Consider the following 14,569-nt stretch of genomic DNA (forward strand, 5'->3'; position numbering starts at 1 on the left):
TCCTATTCTTATATAGAAAAATAGAACAGACCTCTGTGTTTTCTTCAAAAAAAAAATATAATTTGGGCTACCGATGTTTCAGGAAAAATAAAACCTCGGATGGGAGGTCCATAGGTCGGTCAATACATGACGGCCCTCAAGAAAATACAAACAACCTTATGGACCTCCCATCCGAGGTCGTGGGCTGCGCATGTTAAAAAAGAAAGCCTAGACGGGTTAGCCCAAAACATAGCTGATACTTGCTGCCCCGGTGATAATAAATGATACGTGCCAGCTCCCCGGCTTCGTTGTGAAATTATCTCCTATAGTAACTATGTTGAAGCACCTAAAAAAATGTAACTATGTTGAAAAACCCGTGGGCCCCAACGTCAGTATAGCACTAGGAGGAAGTACGTGTTCGATGAGGCACTTGCTTGTGTACGGCCATAGACCTGGTGGGTCCCGACTGTCCGCCTCTCCACTTACAGTCCTCTCCAGATTCCTCTTGTTTTTTCAGCATGTTCACAACGGCACACAGCGGCGTCGCGGCGAGCGCACAAAGGCGCAGGAGGAGATCCAACAACTTGAGGAAGTGCCTTATTACTAACGAAACAACTGAACTAGCCTAGTGGCCGAGTGACACTACCCGACAGCTGTTCCACCCGGATTTGATTCCACGTGTGCAGAGAAAATATCTCCAAAATTTTTGCCTCTACCTTTATTAACATGTGGGTCCCATTTGACATCTACGCTCACCACGTTCTACACTTGCCAAAACTTCGTCCCTTGTTTTCTCTGTTTTTTGCACACTCGACATTGTGTGGGCATTTTGAAAATAGCATATCTTTTTGACTATGCATCATATGAAGATGTGCTATGCATGAATGTTGATCAGCATGATGTTAACTGGCTGGTAGTTCCAGTTTCGACCATGAATAAAACTTCCAGCATGATGTTAACACTGTTTGAAAAGGTCGTGTTAATATAAATGCTCTACCTCTGAAAGTTGCAGTTTCTTATCTGAAACTAAACTTGGAGTTTCTTATCTAAAACTGAAACTTGATGTTTCTTCTCTGAGAATCACATTGTCTGCACTTTTATACTCCTATGAAACTACATTTTTTAAATGCTAAAAATAGATCTCTAGAATTGGTTCTTCTTTCAGAAAAGAGTACACCCCTAGAAAACTGCCAATGTAAGCTAGTAGTATTTTTTTAAGTCTAAGCTACTAGTATTTGGTTAGAGGATTTGCTGCCGAGAAAGATCCGTCCACAGTGAGCGCCACACATCCCACTGATGGTGGGGGATGCCAATGCTTAGATGGAGCATGGTTGGTGTCGGTAATTTTTACTTGGCACCTCGTACTCTGCATATATGCTGGTTCCATCCGTACATTTTGTGCAGTTCCACCAAAATGCAGCTGAATAACCCTGTTTGCACAGATAATGAAAAGGCGTGATTAGATTATAGTGGCACTAGTTGATGAAACATACACTAATAAACAGAAGAAAATATTACATCATACTGGAAATCGACCCAACTCTCCCCGATACACCTTCTGCCAGTGATGAACATCAGTGTACAGCGGTAGTACAAGGAAGGGCCTTGAGACATTCAAATCTCTATTTTTGTGCATATCAACTAAAATTAAGCACCCTAGTTTGCAGAAATGCTTAAACATTAACAATGGGACTAGTTGATGAAACATACATTAACAAAGAAAGCACTTTCTTTATCTACATTGAAAATGAAATGATAGAGAGGACACTTGCTCTATTTTAACTGTATTACTACTTCATTTTATCAGTGACACTAGGGTCAAGTAGCTGGAAAATGAGGTGTACCGTGTGTCGCAAGGATGAAGGCCGGGGTGCTTAGACTGGGATGCTGAAGCTGGCTCTTTCAGTCCCTATCTTCCCCCTGATGTTTCTGTGTTAGCATTTGGGTTGTAATCAAAACTTGGTCAAGCTGGTGTTGCGTCCCCCTACCTTCCTAGCTTATGTGGCGAACTTGTCTCCTGCTAGTACTCAGTCCGTTCTAGTAGTAGTTGCATAACTGCCAGTTTACACTAAGATGTTGTTGGATAATGGTTCTCTATGGTTGGGTTTCTTTAATGAAATCGGAGGGAACCCCCTCTTTCGATATATAAAAAAGCAGTGGCACTAGTGGTGCCAAAACATTGCCTCAAATTAATAGTGCCACTAGATTAAGGTGCAAAATAATAACATTACTGCTTTATCATGGCAGTGCCAAAACAGTAGCACAAGAGCAGGAACAACATGCAGGATCTTTGGCAAATGGTCAGACCAAAAAGGAACTTACCTCGTGATGGGAACCATATCTGTAGTCAATGCCATCATAGAAGGGATGACACCAGTCACCAACATGGATGATTCAATTCATGGGACCTTTTGGTGTAGTTCACCTAAAATGAAGCAATGTCCCATGAGCTAGCAACTTCTTCTACTTCTTTTTTTAAGAAAAGGGCTCCAGCCCCGGTTCCATTTCCATCAGAAAACGAAACCCACAGAGCTTCTTCATTAGTTGCAATAAAATTGACCAACATGAAGGTTGGTAGGCGAACCAGGACAGTTGCATCCCTAATGAAAAGAAGCAACTTATCTTAATGGGAAATTTAACAGGACATGAAAAAAGTGCCATTGATTCATATTACTGGAGGCATTACATTGAAAACAACATTGGTTTAATGTGTCCTTACTTTTAACAGTGCGACTGCTACATTTTACCAGTGCCATTACATAAGAGCGGCTCGGGGCGACAAACATCAGAAGAGGATATCTGGGTTGGTCCCATTTTTTGGGTATATAGCCACCTTATATTGTGTGAGGCTAGCAAATCTAGTGTTGGACTTACTCTGTTGACTTGTCCCCCAATCCCCACTTTCTTTCCATTTTCAACCAATAGATCGGGTTTATATTGAGTTTGTAGAGTGTTCCCTTTATTTCCCTATTAGACCTAGAGACCAGTTGGATAGCTAATCTCTGCTACTTTTCACCCCCATTATTTCCTCTTTCGACCAAGTCCTAGATTCAGGTAACAAATCTTCCCCCAACCCACCCCTTTCTTCCTTGTTTGAACCAAGTACTACTAGATTCGAGTGCATGAACTAGTTTTACCTCTTAACAGTAAAAAAATAGGTGGTTTTCAAAGAGCCGATCGATCCTATCTACATGAGGGGGCCTGAGAAATAGTAAGAGATACAAATGCAGCGACGTCAGGAGCTCAGGAAGTAGAGCAAGGCCGGTTTCGAAGGAGGTTATACCTGAGGGTCGCCGAGATGTCGCTAGGTGGGTGACGGGAGGCCGAATCTGCCCACACTATGGCAGCAAGGAAGAAGGGGTGGGAGGCCCTCCCTCGCCAGTGATGCTTGGGAGAGAACGACAAGGCACGCTGATCGGGACGTGCCGGCAGTGGGTAAGAGCCGCCGCCGAGGATGACCACGTGAACATTGCACCTTCTCACCTTCCCCGACGGAGAGGATCCGGCTGGATCTGTGACCAGCGGTGAGTACAAAGAGAGAGTGGCCACCTCTATTGTGTTTAGATCTGCAGAGGACGAGACAGTGTGAAGAGAGCAACACTAGCAAGCAAGCACGGAGGCTCCTGCCTATATAGTGGAGTACTAGTTTTCTTTTGTCTACCGGCCGGAGCCGGCTTGACCTCGGCAATGACTATCAAGAAGTCTTCATGCACATGCCCCGAAGGCGCAGTTGTGGTCATTTTGATCTGAAGCACCGGATTATAACATATAACACGAAAAAATGCCACATGACAAGAAATCATAACCTCACTGCCCAAAGGAGACAAGATGAATCCCGACGGACAAACTAGACGAGGATCAAAGCTCAAATTAAACATAAACTCGTAGAAAAGGGGTCCGTCGATAGATGCCATAATTAACATAGCCAGCTTGACCTAGATGGCAACCGAGTAGTCTTCGTGCATGTCTGCTGGAGTCTGGTCACATGCATGGACAAACTGATCTTCCGTGTCTTGCAGGGATCGTCCAGGTACCAACATATGTACTACTTCTATTAATTCAGCCGACTTGCGGGGCCAGGGAGTGTGCCTATGGTCAGTTCTCAATTGCGCTCCCACATGTGTGTGCAAACGCAATATTACACGCGTTCCATTCGGAGAGCAGCGTGCCAGACCGACCAACCGTCTGGGGTGCGACGCGAATGCGATGGGCATGTTGTATACTCCGTACATGTCTACCACCGTTTTCTTGAGGCTTTGCTCCATGGCACAATCCATGGATACAAAATTAGTATACTGTATTATTTAAAAGTCGAGGGTGGGGCTTTTCCCGCGCGGTAGGCGGGGCAGTTCCTCCTAGTCGGTTTGACAGAGACGCCAGAAGATGAGGGAGTAGGCTTCTGCAAACGTAGGGCTGTATGATTTGATAGTGAGTAACTGCTGGACAGGTGGGGCCCAGTGATTTGACTTGCCATTAGCATTTTAACTGCGGCGCTACGCCCGGCTTGAGTCTCCTGATTCCTGACCACCTCCATATAGGTGCCTCTCCCGATGCTCCACCATGTAGAGGCTGGCTCTTGCTTGAGGGCCCACTCCTCCACTTTTTCCTTGCCTCTTTCCCCCAGATATGCAAAAATGCCATGTAAAGCGGGCTTATAGCCCACTATTGTACTTGATCCTATAGGTGCTAAGCCTGCCACATAGGCATAAAGTCTGATGTGGCAAGTTAATTAAGAAGAGACAGACTAGTTTGGTGACCCTAGGAAGAAATGGTGATAAGCGCGTGTACCTAGATGAAGCAAACTTAGCAACAAAAAACTAAGCACCTATGCATTGGGGACTTGAGTTGCTAAGCCATTTAATGCCCATAGCACCTCATCTAAGCACCATTTCATTGGAAGATCTCACTCGTTGGCAAATGCAATAAATACTACGAAGAAAGATATAGAGAGAAGTAAACAAAAAATACTCTTATAGCCAACCTTAAAGCTAACCTTGTTGTATGAGTGGCTAAGTGATGCCTATGTATGACATGCTAACATCAGGTAGCCTAACGCACCGTGTTAAATCTCCAAGGGCGCGGCCACACGAGCAAGGCGATGGTCGTGGTAGGCACGACCATGATATGGGCAGCCAGCCCTTGGATATGAGATTGAACGGTCGCATGCTAAGTTGTTGCAAATATGAAGAATAACCCTCCAAGATAGGATATTCACCCATAGGTCTAGAACCACGCCATGCAACCGTTCGATCTCAGATCCAAGGGCTCTCGGAAGCCCGTATCATGGGAGAATGGAAGGCTTTGTATCACCTATGATTTTCCCAACGCTTGACATGACATCGAAAGCCATTTAATTGGGCATCGAGTAGACATGACATCTAATTGGGCGCCCATAGTACTGTGCATGAATCCATTTATCTACCAGGCAAGCCACTACCCTGCCATTCGCATGCGCCCCCCCACTCGACATTTTTACAATCGATAAACCGCTCCTAGTCGTCCCATCCTTTCACATTATGGCAGTTCCACTAATCCTAACCCTCCTCCCAAATCCATGGCATCCCAAAACCCCAAGATCGGCGGTGAGTACAAGGTTAGAACCATCACCGGCGATGAGTTCGATGTCATCTACACCCGTTCTTCCGCAACGGTGAAAGAATGCCTTGCTCGCTTCAAACGCATGTTCGAAAACTCAAATGTTGAGTGGGCCGCTGGGCTAGATGTTGAGTACACCATAGTCCTGGGAAGCGAGAAGAATCTAAAGGAGGCAGAGAAGAAGAAGCCCGCCATGATCCAAGTTTGCGTGCATGACTTATGCATGGTCTACCACATATGCCATGCCGACGTTGAGTGCTGGGATTTTAAGAATTTTGTAATGCCCTCGATGCGGTTATATCTCCCACGTGTCAAAGCACGACTTAGAGGCATAACCGCATTGAAAGAAATGTCGCAAGTGAGGTAATCTTCACACAACCCATGTAATACATAAGGGAAAGAGATACATAGTTGGCTTAGAATTGCCACTTCACACAATTACATGAGTAAAGCATTACATCAATCAGATACAATCAAGGTCCAACTACGGAACCAAAATGAAAGAAGAATACCCCAATGCTACACAGATCCCCGATCGATCCGATTGGGCTCCACTACTGATCAACTGGAAACGGAACAACATAAAGGACAAGATCTTCATCGAGCTCCTCCTGAGCTTTTTTGCGTCACCTGCTCGGTAACATCGGCACCTGCAAACTGGTTTTGGAAGTATCTGTGAGTCACGGGGACTCCGCAATCTCACACCCTCGTGATCAAGACTATTTAAGCTTATATGTAGGGAAAAGGTATGAGGTGGAGCTGCAGCAAGCGACTAGCATATTTGGTGGCTAACATATTCGCAAAAGAGAGCTAGAAGAGAAGGCAAAAGCACGGTCGAGAAACTATGATCAAGAAGTGATCCTAGAACAACCTACGTCAAGCATAACTCCAACACCGTGTTCACTTCCCGGACTCCGCCAAGAAAAGACCATCACGGTTACACACGCGGTTGATGTATTTTAATTAAGATCAACTTCAGGTTTTCTACAACCGGACATTAACAAATTCCCATCTGCCCATAACCGCAGGCATGGCTTTCGAAAGTTCAAATCCCTGCAGGGGTGTCCCAACTTAGCCCATCACAAGCTCTCACGGTCAACGAAGGATATTCCTTCTAGTGGGAACACCCGATCAGACTCGGAATCCCGGTTACAAGACACCCTCGACAATGGTAAAATAAGTCCAGCAAGACCACCCGTTGTGCCGGCAAATCCCGATAGGAGCTGCACATATCTCGTTCTCAGGGCACACCGGATAAGCTAAGCATACGGGAGCCAACGTAACCCAAGTTGCCAAGGGACGGCCCCGCATGTTGCTCTGGGTTGGACCAACACTTAGAGAAGCACTGGCCAGGTGGGGTTAAAATAAGATGACCCTTGGGCTGGCCGACACAAGGGAAAGAAAAAGGCTAGGTGGCAAATGGTAAAACCAATGTTGGTCCTTGCTGGAGGAGTTTTATTCAAGGCGAACAGTCAAGGGGTTCCCATTATAACCCAACCGTGTAAGGAACACAAAATCCGGGAACATAACACCAATATGACGGAAACTAGGGCGGCAAGAGTGGAACAAAACACTAGGCATAAGGCCGAGCCTTCCACCCTTTACCAAGTATATAGATGCATTCATTAGATAAGAGATATTGTGATATCCCGACAAAATATCCATGTTCCAACATGGAACAAGCTTCGATCTTCACCTGCAACTAACAACGCTATAAGAGGGGCTGAGCAAAGCGGTAACATAGCCAAACAACGGTTTGCTAGGATAAGGTGGGTTAGAGGCTTGGTTTAACAATATGGGAGGCATGATAAGCAAGTGGTAGGTATCGCAACATAGGCATAGCAAAAGAGCGAGCAACTAGCAAGCAAAGGTAGAAGTGATTTCGAGGGTATGGTCATCTTGCCTGAAATCCAGCAAGGAAGAAGAACGAGTCCATGAAGAAGACAAACGGACGTAGACGAACGGGTCCTCACAAACGCGATGTTACCGGAACCATCCCGAAGAAGCAACACCGGTGTGAAGCACACAACATAGTAAACAAACCACACATGAACATGGTATGATATGCGGGATGCGGTATGCTATGCATATGCATGAATTGGAAATTAATGATTGAACCTGTCCTCAACTTGGAAATCCAAGAGTTCCACTGGAAAGAGGAGTTGATTTCGGTTGAAATCGATATAAAGATCACCGGAATCGGATGCACGGTTTGGAAATGGCAAGCAAAACAAATATGGCACCGGTCTGCAATAAACAGCAAGTGACCAAATAAATGCATCAAGATAAATATGCTACAGCACTCAAACATGACAACAAAATACATGGAAGGAATCCACTCAAGAAGCTTAACAAAAGATGAGCAATGAGCTACGGGTAATTCATCCATTAACAGGCTCAAACAAGCATGGCAAAAGTGCAAATGATAACAGGTTTCAGACTTAGTGAAATTAACACAAGTCTGGAATTTATCATCAGGAAGCACACATTAGAGCATGAAAACTACATGCTACAGGAACTTAACATGACAAAGCATGGCATGGCATGAAGCAACTCAAAGAACTTAACATAAGTCCCTTAGTTACCTTGAGCCAAAAGGGATCAAAAAATACAATTGCAAGCATGTGAACATGGCAATAACACAAACAGATTCAGACTTAGTGAAAAACTGGAGCATGCAAAACAGTTAACAAGTAGGCATGTTTACGAGCTCGATGCACTCACTACAGAGCATGGCATGACAAACTAAGCATACACCCATCAAGAATACATGGCATAGAAGCTAGACATGGCAAGAACAACATCATAACATGCACAGATCAATAGCAACAACCTCGGCAAAATCGCTAAACATGTTAACAATCTGCCAGGAACATTTTATAGCAAAAGTAGAGCTCGATTGACTCAAGCTATGGTGCTCCATAATTGCAAACAAAGACATGTATGGATAGAGCACCACAATGTTAACAAAACATCCTTACTGGTCATCCTCAAAAGAGGCACGGATCACTAGGAAACAACATGAACATATGTCATAACAACAAAAACAGAACAAGGACTTTGTGAAATTCTAAGTCCCTGAAATCAGCATTACCGATTACGCTACTTTGCAAGCTTGTGCTAGTCACCACAAAGATCAAAAAAATACATGGCAAGCACCACTGTAAATATGGCATGGCATATAACAAAACACATGTAAAGCTCAGGATCATAGCATGCACACATTAATCATGGCAAAAATGACAAAAGGCCATTTGTTGAAACAGATCTGACAAATTACTCAGATAGCCCTCTTCCAACAGCATTTCGGGCATCAAGACGAGCTCAAATGAAAATAATGCGATGAGATGAAATGATGTACTCGTCAAGGCGAACATTTTGATATGCTACACGCACGAATCGGAGCTATGGATGCAGAGTAATGATGCGATGAAGATGCCAAAAAGTTAGGGTTTTGGGAGGAGAGTCAACTCTCGATTTCCATATCTGAGATCTGGCGCGGGCACTGTAGCAGCGGTGTCTCCCAAGGTTCTTTGCTCCAGCGAGGGAGGAGGGAGTCCGGCGAAGGCTGGGGACGGCATGGTTGTGGCCGGCGAGCCGGCGGCGATGGCGGCAGAGGTCGCTGGGTGGCTCGGCGCCAGCGAGGGAGCGGGGCGGCGGCGAGGCACGCGGTGGTGCGGCAGCGGCGGAGAGGAGCTCCGGCGAGCGGGAGGCGAGGCGCGGGCGGCGATGGTCGCCGGCGAGGAGGCGCTAGGCAGCGGGGAGCAGCGGGCGAGCGGGATCGGCGGCGCACGGCGACCGGGCAGAGTGGCGTCGGCGAACAAGGCGGGACGGCGGCGACACTGGTGGCGGTGCTCCGGCGAGATGCGGTCGCCGGCGGGCGGCTCGGGGCCGGCGGAGAGAGGCGGCGGCACGAGGTGCCGGCGAGGCGCGCGGAGGGACGGGCCCGGCGCGGCCCGGTTCGGTCCTGGGGCGGGCCGGATGTGGGCCCCGGGTGACCGGCATGGTGGGAGGAGAGAGATGACGACGTGCCGGCGGCAGATTCGTCGGGGACGGCGGCGCGGACATGTCCGGCGTTGGAGGAAGTGTCTGGCGGCGCAGGGAGGAGTTTTTAGGGTTTCATCTGCGCGAATTTCGGCGGGGGTCACATATATATATGTAGAGGGAGCTAGGAGAGTCCAAAAGAGGTGCGGTTTTCGGCCACGCGATCGTGATTGAACAACTGAGATGATGGAGGAGGTTTAGGTGGGTTTTGGGACACTTTGGAGAAGTGTTGGGCTGCAACACACACGAGGCCTTTTCGGTCCCTCGGTTAACCGTTGAAGTATCAAACGAAGTCCAAATGGCACGAAACTTGACAGGCGGTCTACCGGTAGTAAACCAAGGCCACGTGAAAAGTCTCGGTCCAATCCGAAAAAGTTTAACGCCCGCACACGAAAAAAGGTAGAAAGGGACACCGGATGTCATAGGAGCGCCGGATTACAAAACGGACAACGAGGAAAATGCTCGGATGGATGAGACGAACATGTATGCAAATGAAATGCACATGATGACATTATATGTAATGCATGACACGCAAGCAATGACATGGCAACAACAGCGAATAACTAGAAGACACCTGGCACATCGGTCTCGGGGCATTACAAATTTCCTCAAGGATGGCCGAGTAAAATTCATTGCTGTAGTCTTTAGGAACGACAAGGAAATCCTAGGTTGGATAGGCCTCGTTGTAGGCGACCCCTTCGACCTCCAGAAGAAAGGGCTGGCACCCTCCTGTGATCAGCCTTCAATGCTGACCCTGGCAGGAGCCATGGTTCATCCTTTGTACGGTACATTGAAGAAACCTCCGTTCAGGTTTCATCATGCATGGGAGTGGAATGTACTAGATATAGACCACATCCACTATGTTGCAATGGATGGCTACCTTTGTTTCAATATCTACAAGGGTTGGATGAAGAGCAAGAGCCAAGTGTGCGGTTCAAGCAAAGAAGTATCGGCCAAGAGGAAGAGGGACAAGGACGAGGTCGAGGATGTGGATGAGGAGTCCGACTAAGGTGGCAGTGTCGTTGCTCATGGTGGTTCTAATGTAGTGTCTACCGGATTAGTTGCTTAGTTTAATTTCAGGTGTGCTTAGTTTTATTTGAGGGTTGTGTTGTGCTGAGCCTCCAGCAGAACTATGTTATGTTTCTTCTCGTTATATTTCGTACATTTCATCTTTTAGTTGGTATAGTACTACCACTCGTTTCTTCACATTATATACATACAATATATATGGCCAACATCATATAGCCAGCAGTTTAGTTGTCAAAGAATTTCAGGGTGCTTAGTTTTGTCAAAGAATTCCAGGGTGCTTAATTTTATTTGAGGGGTGTGTTGTGCGGGAGACCATTAACTTATCATTATGAGAATCGACTTATTTTTGGCATGTAACATGGTCAATGGGTTTGACGTGAAAATAACAATGTCTAATGGCATTTCCAATATACGCTACCTTCCCCCCAGATTTTGTTTACAGAGGCAACATAGAAATATATGAGTGCCTTGTTAAATTTTGGAATTATTCCGGGTTCGTTTGGCCTTTTTATACATTAATTGAGTTTCTGTTCATTTAATGTGCATAATTCAAATTTGAACTACAAGCACATGCTCCCCTGCACCAAAGTTGATTGAAAAATCACATGTTTGTCCTCGGGTGAATTTCCAGGTCACATGCAAGAAATGGGAATGAAATTCAAACATTTGGGCATCGTGGTTCGACCGAGAACATTGAGAAGCATGGTTTTAAAATTCTTGTAAATCGAAAACACGCCTGAAAATCATGAAACTTGGCATGGTGTCATGTCATGGTACTACCATGTTGTGGTAATTTTTTTGGCAGAATTGGAACAAGTTTTGGTATAAGTTTCTTGCAAACCGGAGCTTCTCTCAAGAAGGCTCATGGTTCTGAGAGGGAACGTGTCACCTTTGTGTGCATAATTCAAATTTTAAATACAAGCACATGCTCCAGTGCACCAAAGTTGGTTGAAAAATCACATGTGTGTCCTCGGGTAAATTTCTAGGTCCCATGCCAGAAATGGGAATGAAATTCAAACATCTGGGCATCATAGCTTGGCTGGAAACATCGAGAAACTTGGTTTTTTAATTCCTGTAAATCCGAAACACGCATGAAAATCATGAAACTTGGCTTGGTGTCATGACATGGCACCAACATGCTGTGGTAATTTTGCTGTCCGATTTGCGAAGGCGCGCACATTAACAATCAACAAAGTCATTTTGGAACAAGTGTTGTCATGTTACAATCGGAAATACAAGTATTATTGAAACCGTGGTGTTCTATTTAACATTTACGTGCCACCACGCGTCCTCTTTTTTATTAGCTAGGAGGCGCCCTGCAGGGTAGCTATTTGAGTATGGGAGGCGTGGGAGCCCTTTGACCTCCATCTGCCGTCCACCTCTCTCCCAAGGTCTCCATTAATGGCGCCCTAGCCTCTGTTTAATGGCATGGCAATGTCTCACTCGACTGAGATTTAAGAGAGAAAAAAGAAAATCTGAAAAGAAAATTTTGCACAGATCTTGATGTAAGATCCGACGAACCTATATAGCATCTACTGCGACTTATAGCAAGACTGATGAATGTGCGGGCCAGACACGGCACCAACACGACAGGAGCTTCGTCTGGCTGGTGCGCATGCAGTCGGGTGAGTTGTCCAAGTATAGACACAACCAGGCCCTCGTTGGTATCCGTGCCTCGACTTTGGCTGGTCATAGTGGAGAGTAGCATAGACTAGTTACTAGTCTATGTTGCTAGTACCTTCATAGTGGGTAGTGTCATATAGTATATGCATAATTTGGCGACGAGCGCTCTCTATATGTACCACCTTTTTTCTTTAATTTGGCGATGAGCGCTCTCTATATGTAGAACCTATATGCAATCCATCGATACTTCTACTGTACAAATGTATCCATTTTTTAAAAGGCTAGAGGGCGGAGCAGTCTAGCTTGGTCCTTTTCACGAGAGGCGAGGGCCTTTGTGATTTGATGGCTCATTACTGCTGGAAGGCGGGGCCTTGTGATTTGACTGCTCGTATAAATGTGCCGACGACCTGAGGAGGAGCAAAGAACCGTGCGGTATACTCAAGTTTTCCACTGGAGTAGACGGAGGGGCACGAAACACGGCAGCCCAGTGCCATATCCTCTACTCTCTACTCTTATTATATATTACTAGTAAGAGGCATTGTTCTATTAGCGATAAAGAATGATCTAATTTTCTAGTCATCTCATTTTTAGCATTGTTCTATTCATGCCTCGCACAGAAGGTGACACGTGTGGTGAAACACCCGAAGCAATATAAGAAACACAGGAGCAAAAGAAGAAGTAGGATTATCACCCCAAAAAAGAAGGAAGACGCACACACAAGTCTGGGGCGCTGCTCTCACTACATGAAGGGTTGCTGGCCGCGGAGTCGTAACTGCTTCTTCATCGCATCCACGACCTCCATCTCCTTGTGCGTCTCCTCCACCATCTTCATCATTGTGTCCATGACGCGGGATTTCTTGACGCGAGCCTTCATCATCTGTTCCACGGCCGCATTACATACGTTCACAACAGCCGGCTGCTCGATGTGGAGCTTCACCAACTCCTCCTTCTGTTCCATGACGAGGGCCTGCAACATCTTCATCGAGGAACTACTATTCTCATGCAACTTCTTCCAGCTGGCGTTCTCCTCCCTCAGCAAGTCCAGCTCGTGGCAGAGCTTTGCGTTGTCCTCCTAAAGTTGCATGATTTCGCCGGTCGCCTTCTTCTCCGAGGCAATGCTCTTGTTCAGCAGCATCACCAAGCCTGCGGTCAACTCCCCCTGCTCCTTGAGCTCAGCGGGCATGTCGTCGAGGCTCTCCTTTAGCAGCTCCACCAAGCCGTGGATGAACTCTTTCTGCTTATTGAGGTGCTTATTGAGCTGATCGGGCATGCCGTTGAGGGATAACAACTCCAGCGCCGTCCGCTCGGCATGTTTGCCTCCGTGTCTAGGGCGCTCCTGGCAGCCATCGCCTGCCTGTGAGAGATCTTTCGAGATCTCTGTGTGGCGGCGAGCCCTCTCTTTTTCCGCAGCCTTGGTTGCCGCTCCCTTGTTACGAGTAGTCCTCGACCTAGAGCTCTGGACACCGGCCATGGCAAGGACGGACGAAGAAGCATGACTTATGAGGAGGAAGGTAGAGTAATTTTTGGTTAGGTAGTTCCCCTTTTTATAACCTAAGTACTAGCACTAGTACTAAAACCTACATAGTGGGAACATGTTCAGATTTGGTACGTACTGGTAGGTGTGAGCAGGCTTGCACTTAATTGTAGCACTAGTACTTTCGAATGTTATGGGAACAAGGTAAAGATTAATTGATGGTTTTTGTTTTTGAGGCCCGAAACGGCTCCCTATGAGTTTAGTGGAACATAAATTTCAAGTAGACTGCACTGCTCAGATGCGTAAATATTATGTTGCTGTCAAAAATTGGCACAAAATACAAAGGAGACCAATGGAAGTACTAATAGCAACCCATAATTTAACTACTCGCATGCGTGCAGTGGAGTAGTAATGTCTTTCTTCCGCCCTCACGTCCACTCAATTTGCATGTGCTGTATTAGTTGACCATCAATGAAGTGAAGGACTTTACATGCGTCAAATTATCACATGGGGGGATCTTGGTTAAAAATTGCGTCCGCCCGTGTACCCGCGTGTGTGTGCGAGGGAATGAGTGTGTGCGTGCCGTTCGTGCACATCTTCGCTTTGTGCATGTAGTGCCAGTGCGGCCCAGGGAGGACGAGTGCATTTTTCTGGAACCAGCAGCACGTCACTGTGATCAATCCACACAACGATGTCGCGACAACGCCTCCACATGTGCCACGTGCCCACGTGGCTTCATGAACTGTAAGAGAGACATGGTGTAGCGTGCCATTGTGTTTTCCACATACTCGAAGTACTAGTAAGGTACACGTGCATTGCACGCGC

Source organism: Triticum urartu, chromosome 2, assembly GCF_003073215.2.
Source record: "Triticum urartu cultivar G1812 chromosome 2, Tu2.1, whole genome shotgun sequence".
Taxonomy (NCBI): Eukaryota; Viridiplantae; Streptophyta; class Magnoliopsida; order Poales; family Poaceae; genus Triticum; species Triticum urartu.